Source organism: Palaemon carinicauda, chromosome 3 (genome assembly GCF_036898095.1).
Source record: "Palaemon carinicauda isolate YSFRI2023 chromosome 3, ASM3689809v2, whole genome shotgun sequence".
In the NCBI taxonomy this organism is placed as follows: Eukaryota; Metazoa; Arthropoda; class Malacostraca; order Decapoda; family Palaemonidae; genus Palaemon; species Palaemon carinicauda.
In genome coordinates this window covers 116,375,505-116,384,531 of record NC_090727.1, presented here as the reverse complement: position 1 = coordinate 116,384,531, position 9,027 = coordinate 116,375,505, and the positions used below count along the sequence as shown (strand labels likewise).

The 9,027-nt window shown below is 37.3% G+C and overlaps 1 pseudogene; it reads right to left on the bottom strand.

Moving 5' to 3' along the window:
* Nucleotides 1–4,718: 4,718 nt before the first annotated feature.
* Nucleotides 4,719–9,027, bottom strand: part of LOC137633634 (uncharacterized) — a 13,357-nt pseudogene continuing 9,048 nt past the window's right edge.

Sequence of the window (9,027 nt, the reverse complement as noted above, 5' to 3'; positions counted from 1 at the left end):
TAGATCTCAAAAAAGGCCTATGGGTATCTAATGTCTTCTTTTGGATAGACTGTTCACAGAATTTGATCTCAAAAAAGGCCTATGGGGATCTAATGTCTTCCTTTGGATAGACTGTTCACAGAATTTGATCTCAAAAAAGGCCTATGGGGATCTAATGTCTTCCTTTGGATAGACTGTTCACAGAATTTGATCTCAAAAAAGGCCTATGGGGATCTAATGTCTTCCTTTGGATAGACTGTTCACAGAATTTGATCTCAAAAAAGGCCTATGGGGATCTAATGTCTTCCTTTGGATAGACTGTTCACAGAATTTGATCTCAAAAAAGGCCTATGGGGATCTAATGTCTTCCTTTGGATAGACTGTTCACAGAATTTGATCTCAAAAAAGGCCTATGGGGATCTAATGTCTTCCTTTGGATAGACTGTTCACAGAATTTGATCTCAAAAAAGGCCTATGGGGATCTAATGTCTTCCTTTGGATAGACTGTTCACAGAATTTGATCTCCAGAAAGGCCTATGGGGATCTAATGTCTTCCTTTGGATAGACTGTTCACAGAATTTGATCTCCAGAAAGGCCTATGGGGATCTAATGTCTTCCTTTGGATAGACTGTTCACAGAATTTGATCTCCAGAAAGACCTATGGGGATCTAATGTCTTCCTTTGGATAGACTGTTCACAGAATTTGAGCTCAAAAAAGGCCTATGGGGATCTAATGTGTTCCTTTGGATAGACTGTTCACAGAATTTGATCTCAAAAAAGGCCTTTGGGGATCTAATGTCTTCCTTTGGATAGACTGTTCACAGAATTTGATCTCCAGAAAGGCTTATGGGGATCTAATGTCTTCCTTTGGATAGACTGTTCACAGAATTTGATCTCCAGAAAGGCCTATGGGTATCTAATGTCTTCCTTTGGATAGACTGTTCACAGAATTTGATCTCAAAAAAAGGCCTATGGGGATCTAATGTCTTCTTTTGGATAGACTGTTCACAGAATTTGATCTCAAGAAAGGCCTATGGGGATCTAATGTCTTCCTTTGGATAGACTGTTCACAGAATTTGATCTTAAGAAAGGCCTATGGGGATCTAATGTCTTCCTTTGGATAGACTGTTCACAGAATTTGATCTTAAGAAAGGCCTATGGGGATCTAATGTCTTCTTTTGGATAGACTGTTCACAGAATTTGATCTTATGAAAGGCCTATGGGGATCTAATGTCTTCCTTTGGATAGACTGTTCACAGAATTTGATCTTAAGAAAGGCCTATGGGGATCTAATGTCTTCCTTTGGATAGACTGTTCACAGAATTTGATCTTAAGAAAGGCCTATGGGGATCTAATGTCTTCCTTTGGATAGACAGTTCGAAAAATTCGATCTCCAGAAGGTTCTGGGTAGATCTTTAATCTTCCTCTGGATAGACTGTTCACAGAATTTGATCTCAAAAAAGGCCTATGGGGATCTAATGTCTTCCTTTGGATAGACTGTTCACAGAATTTGATCTTAAGAAAGGCCTATGGGGATCTAATGTCTTCCTTTGGATAGACTGTTCACAGAATTTGATCTCAAAAAAGGCCTATGGGGATCTAATGTCTTCTTTTGGATAGACTGTTCACAGAATTTGATCTTATGAAAGGCCTATGGGGATCTAATGTCTTCCTTTGGATAGACTGTTCACAGAATTTGATCTTAAGAAAGGCCTATGGGGATCTAATGTCTTCCTTTGGATAGACTCCTTCACAGAATTTGATCTTAAGAAAGGCCTATGGGGATCTAATGTCTTCCTTTGGATAGACTGTTCACAGAATTTGATCTTAAGAAAGGCCTATGGGGATCTAATGTCTTCCTTTGGATAGACAGTTCGAAAAATTCGATCTCCAGAAGGTTCTTGGTAGATCTTTAATCTTCCTCTGGATAGACTGTTCACAGAATTTGATCTCAAAAAAGGCCTATGGGGATCTAATGTTTTCCTTTGGATAGACTGTTCACAGAATTTGATCTTAAGAAAGGCCTATGGGGATCTAATGTCTTCCTTTGGATAGACTGTTCACAGAATTTGATCTTAAGAAAGGCCTATGGGGATCTAATGTCTTCCTTTGGATAGACAGTTCGAAAAAATCGATCTCCAGAAGGTTCTGGGTAGATCTTTAATCTTCCTCTGGATAGACTGTTCACAGAATTTGATCTCAGGAAAGACCTAGGTGGATTTAAAGTCTTCCTGTGTGTAGACTCTTCACAGAATGTGACCTCAAGAAGGGTCTAGGTAGATCTTAAGTTTTCCTATGGATAGACTCTTCACAGAAGTTGAGCTCAAGAAAGGCCTAGGTGGATCTAAAGTTTTCCTGTGGACAGACTGTTCACAGAATTTGATCTCAAAAAAGGCCTAGGAGGATCTAAAGTCTTCTTATGGATAGACTGGTCACAGAACTTGGTCTCCAAAAACGCCTAGGGGGATCTAAAGTCTTCCTATGGATAGACTGGTCACAGAACTTGGTCTCCAAAAACGCCTAGGGGGATCTAAAGTCTTCCTGTGAATAGAGAGTTCATAGAATTTGGTCTCCAGAAAGGCCTAGGGGGATCGAAAGGTTTTTTGTGGATACTCTTCACCGAATTTGATCTCTAGTAAGGCGTAGAGTGATCTAAAGTCTTCGTGTGGATAGACTGTTCACAGAATCTGATCTCCAGAAAGGGTCGGGTCGATATAAAGTCTTCCTATGGATAGAATGTTCACAGAATTTGATTTCAAGAAAGGCGTAGGTGGATCTAAAATCCTCCTGTGGATAGACTGTTCTCAGAATTTGCTCTCCAGAAAGGCCTAGTCGGATCTAAAGTTTTTCTTTGGATACCCTGTTCACCGAATTTGATCTCCAGTAAGGCCTATGGGGATCTGAAGTCTTCCTGTGGATAGATTGTTTACAGAATTTCATCTCCAGAACGTATTAGGTGGATCTAAAGTTTTCCTTAGGATAGACTGTTCACCGAATATGATCTCCAGAAAGGCCTATGGGGATCTAAAGTCTTCCTGTGGATAGACTGTTCACAGAATTTGATCCCAAGAAAGTCTTAGGGGGATATAAAGTTTTCCTATGGATAGACTGATCACAAAATTTGATCTCAAGAAAAGGCTAGGTGGATCGAAAGTCTTCATTCAGATAGACTGTTCACAGAATTTGATCTCAAGAAAGGCCTAGGTGGATCTAAAGTCTTCCTTTGGATAGACTGTTCACAGAATTTGATCTCGAGAAAGGCATATCTGGAAGCCTCCCGTGGAAATACTGAATGACATTGTATAAAAGTTGCTTCAGAAGGACATAAGGTTTTTTAATCTTATGCAGTCACAGTTGTTCGTCATATCTGGAAGATTAAGCTTCGGGATGGTGTAATGATTGAAGAGTTAAACAAAAATAAAAAACAAGAAACAAATTCATCCATATTCCTATTCACATAACATTCATTTTCAGTATATATTGAATAGTAAAATAATTTGATACAAACACTGAACATAGTTCACATGATGTGATGGACAAAGAAATATCTAAAATAATGGTAAGAAATAATATCTGCTAAGCATTTCCTTGCTAAGGATACAAATAGCAATGTAATAGTTATCAAATGAACGAGATATCTTTTTCAGTTAAGCGTTGGATTCTAACGTGATATGAAAAGAGTCTGAGATTTCATGGAAGATGGAAATACCAGATATGACACATGTTGATTTACAGGCAGAAAATCTACACGCCAAGCAATGGAATATAATACTCTGTCACTTTAGTGCCAAATGAGGCACTTGAAAAGTAATGTACCTTTTCTTGCAATCCCTTTAACTGAAGGCAATAAGAAGTGGTGATACATTCCAGCAATGTAGCCTATTAGTAAATTGTTGAAAGCAAAATCTTAAGATACACAAGAATATATTTTGTACGTCTAAGAATTGAAGGAAAGAGAATACATTCATTGGCACTACTTCTATGAGGTAGTAGGTTGGCCAAGGCACCAGCCGCCCGTTGAAATACTACCGCCAGAGAGTTATGGGGTCCTTTGACTGGCCAGACAGTACTACGTTGGATCCTTCTCTTTGGTTACGGTTCTTTCTCTTTGCCTACACATACGCCGAATAGTCTGGCCTATTCTTAATAGATTCTCCTCTGTCCTCACACACCTGACAACACTGAGGTTACTAAACAATTCTTCTTCGCTCAAGGGGTTAACTACTGCACTGTATTTGTTCTGTGGCTACTTTCCTCTTAGTAAGGGTAGAAGAGACTCTTTAGCTATGGTAAGCAGCTCTTCTAGGAGAAGGACACTCCAAAATCAAACCATTGTTCTCTAGTCTTGGGTAGTGCCATAGCCTCTGTACCATGGTCTTCCACTGTCTTGGGTTAGAGTTCTCTTGCTTGAGGGTACAATCAGGCACACTATTCTATTTAATTTCTCTTCCTCTTGTTTTGTTAAAGTTTTCATAGTTTATATAGGAAATATTTATTTTAATGTTACTCTTCTTAAAATATTTTATTTTTCCTTCTTTCCTTTCCTTACTGGGCTATTTTCCCTGTTGGGGCCCCTGGGCTTATAGCATTTTGCTTTTCCAGCTAGGGTTGTAGCTTAGCAAATAATAATAATAATAATAATAATAATACCAGACTTTATAATATCTGAAAGAAATTTGTACTCTACATTTTGTTTCCTTTGAAAATGTCATTCCAGACTTGGATTGTAACATTTACTGTCACATATTTCAGGTCATACATAAAACTGCTGTTCATAAAAGATATGAGAAAAGATTAACTTCAAGTAAAGTCTGCATTTTGTCTGAAACAGATTTGAAGACAAAGAAGAACCAGTTATATTCATCCTTATCTTTTTCATCTTGTGAATTACCTGTTAGAAAGACGAATGTGGAGTGAACTCCAGACTTATGGAACTTTGATGGGATGGATCGACAGAGGCCTGAACACTGTCTGATCCCGGAAGAGATAAATGAAAAACGCCAATAACTTCATCATCGGGATTATCAAAGGACATAGAACTTTGGACATAGAAAGAAGAAGAAGAAAAAGAAGAGGGAGGGTTGGATGACCGGGCTGTAGTGGTGAGTGTTCTGAATACCGATGAGTTCGAGAACTGACTGCTGATACTTGAAGTAAGAGAACGCATTGGTGATATTGTACGATTCACGCTATTTTGCAGCCACTTCTTCATAATCGCTGGAAATTTGTTGGATTTCCTATGCCATCGAAATAGCCTGGGATACCTCTTCTCCAAATGCTTTCCGTTTGTTGCTGATTGACAGAAGAATCATGAAGAGGAAGAAACCTTGCAACGAATTGAGGGTATCAGTTAGGGCCCTGGAAAGACAAGGAAGAAAAATTGAATTCCTTCGTGACGTAGTTTCACCTGAACTTACTTAATCTAAACCACTAATGACAAGCTAAGACGCAGAAGAGAACCCTAACTTCCCTTGAGAAACAGCCAGAAATCAAATATCATAATTAACATATTGAACGCAGCTACGTTTATAACATATCTAGGCTACATGTTTTTGAAATCAGTTACTGTCTGGTGTGGAAAACTTACGTGAATGACTAGATCTGAAATAAGTATATTATTAAAGCGTTATATTTTTGGGTTTTATTTATATTTTTCCTTAAATTATCACAAATTGTGATATCTACTGATGCTCGGTTTTTAATATTTCCCAGAGATCACGGCAGTCCATTTTATGTTCCACATTTGAGACATCTGAAATCTGTCCAAATCCTTATCATTATTGAATGTTGTATTATCAAGGTGGCAAAAAATTCTAGAAAAGAGTAAATTAATAAAAAAAAAAGAATGATAGTTGAGTCCATAACTTACCATAGTTCCAGAGGAGGTATTTTCCAAGACAACATTTCTGTAAGCCAGCAGGTAAACATAAGGATCAAGATTTTCAACTTTCGGTTGAAACTGAAAAAATACGAAGACAATTATTTCTGGGTCTATTAGTGTTTGTGTAACAGGATATATGCTATAATGATTTCTTACTAATCCATCATATTGCATTGCAAATGGCAGAGCAACATCAGCCTGTATTAAGTGAACTCATCCTAAAGTAATATTTCAGGTTATGTCAATAAAAGTGTTCATGCAATACATCTCATGACTTTTCAGCTTAAACCATAACTCACAAATGTCTTTATAACCATTTACGACTATTTCTAAACACCGAAACTGAACACTGTGAGCTAGAGTGTTACAAAGGTACAATTAATTACCGATTTATTTCTATGAAATACACTGGCTATGAAATGAACCAAATTAAATAACTATTTATATACAAACGCAGTGAGTACAGCGTGACTAACAGGAACTCAGCAAACATAGCATAAGAAGTCCCCAACATGTGAATATTTCAAGTCTATTAAGTAGTTAACAATGTGTCTTACTCGTGGACGTGGTTATTGATCTGTCTCGAAGGCATAAAAGAAGGCTTCATGCGTTGTTGTCTGATGGCACCAGTTCCTAAGTACTTCAGGTCATTGGTGGTTTCCTTGTAGTTCCGGAGCAGTACTTTGTAGTTGATGTAGGTAAGGACGAGAAACACAGAATTGAAGAGGAACAACACAGCGATGGGGCCGTAGAAATAGATCAGGAGAGCGATATCCTCTGAAATAAAGTAGCGCGGGTGACCTATAGTGAATCCCTACAAGGACAAAAGGGGTCTTTATAGTTGACAGGTGATGTATCATCAGACACGAACAGTAGTGTGTTTAGGGATTGTTTTAATCAACGATTAACGAAATCGGAAAGTGATCTCCTATTAATGGTTTTGGAGAAACTAAAATTCCTTGTTGGTAGTCTAAATTAACCTGTTTTTGAAAAGAAGCAAGCGTGGGATTAGATTACTGCTATTTATTAGGAAATTCCCTAAAGGAGATTTCTCAAGAAATCTTAGTCTCACCTCTGAACCAACATCGCGAAACACCAATGTAGGGCTTAATCACACCCCAAACATTTTCAGGGGCACATTTCTGCATTAGAATAGTAGTCACACTGAAAAGAAAAAAAAAAAGACAATAGAAATGTCTTCATTTAAAAATATTACATAAAACTATACAAGATTTACAATACCAATTGAAGAAATTACTAAAAGAACAATGTCGGTAAATTAAAAGATTGTCAAGTCAAGGAATTTGTGCTGTAACTCAACGGTATTTGTAATCATCTGTAATTTTGTTTTAAAATAATATTCATGGCAAATTAACTCCAAAGTCAACAAAGGGTTCGCTGAAAAATTCAAATATAACTCTGTTTTCTTTCGTTGTAAAAGGAAAATATTTTCTTATTCTAAACTGTTCGTTTATATTCTTACCATATACACAAAGGTATTCCCCAGCCATACACCATGAAGTATTTATTTGGATAAGACTTTCACGGACGCTAACTTTTCAGTCTCCTGGAAAAATATCAAGAGTTGATAGATGAGCCATCAAATAGACGAATATAATATAAAATCTTGGGTCCAGTACACTAAGAGAATTTCAAGGCACCATTTCTACATTTGAGATCCTTCAAGAGATCGTATTAGTCGTCTGGACAGAGGAATCTTTTTCTCATCCATATTTCATTATCTTTTGAAATTAAAGACTTCAGATTACATATGTAAAAATTTTCTCATCTTATTAAAGATACAGATATTTTCTTACCTGATCTTCCTCCAGATCTCAAAACACATCACATTCAGCCAGAAGAATGTTGCTAGGAATCCGAACTGCAAAGCAATGGCTGTAAAATCAAATTTTGTTTTCGATAACTCAGTATACTTCATATTACAGTTTAACACAGATAATTGTTGTGAATACTAGTCACTGATCCCAACGAATAGCCAAAAAGTACTATGTGAGGAAAGGGAACATGAATAAAGTATCAGAAAATGAAGTCAAAAACTTTTTCAAATTTCCAGTCATATTATAGTTCAATATATTAGAATACTGTATTAACACTATAAACTAACAAAAAAAAAAAAAAAAAAAAAAACATTGGGAAACATTTCTGCTTGGATTATATTTTGCAGAAAAGGAAAAAGTTATAATATATATTTGAATAAGATTCTACATTACACTTGAACTAGATCTCACCCAAGTCGACACAAACGTCATCAGATAATTTGCTATGGAACACGTGAACAGAGAAATTAGTGACGTAGGCAATGGAGAGGGCTATCACGTGACATAGTTGGTATAGGCCCCCATTTGCAAGTGATGTAGGAACCAACAGATGACAGACGATGGTAATCATCAGGAAGATGAGACAGATGACGTTACAAATGGGGAAGATATATGTCCGCACTTTTAACCAAAGGGGAATTTCAGTCAAACATGCCAAGGCCCTTTGGTGTCGCTGTTCATTGTCTAGGAATGTATCCACACAGAAGTCAGTAGAAGTGAGTTCTCTGTCTCTGAGAATCAAATTGCCCTTCGTATCTACACTGACCCTTTCCTCCACTTTGGATACCGGTGCGCATAGTGGATATCCGATTACAGTATTTTAATTAGTTAATTTCATGTCCGTAGAGAAATTAATAGTAGAATTGGGATCTGGAACACAGCTGTAGCGATTTTGGTCCATTGAATATCCCTTTTTACAACATTTTCTAAGACATGTCGCATTTGCGCAAGCCTTCTCGTGTGTCTCTTTTGGATCCCTGTAACAAAAGCTTGTAAAGTAGTCAACAGAACCTTCAGAATTATTGATTCCATCAACACAATACTCAGGACATTTTAAATATACACGCCTCTTGATAGCTTGCATTGGTACCCAGCCATTTGCTACACGATCTGCCAATGAAACAAAATGCGATTGCTTGTGACCAAGAGCAATAGTTATCAGTGATTCATCTTTAGAGTCACATTTCACTGGGCTTTCGTATTCCGTAATTTTTCTCCAATCTATATCACCAGAAAAGGGTTTTACAGAAATGGGAGGTTTAAGTATATCTGGTGTACTTGCCTCTTGGCATTTCCCCTCTTTCATTGCCTGTCCAGGAGGACAACACC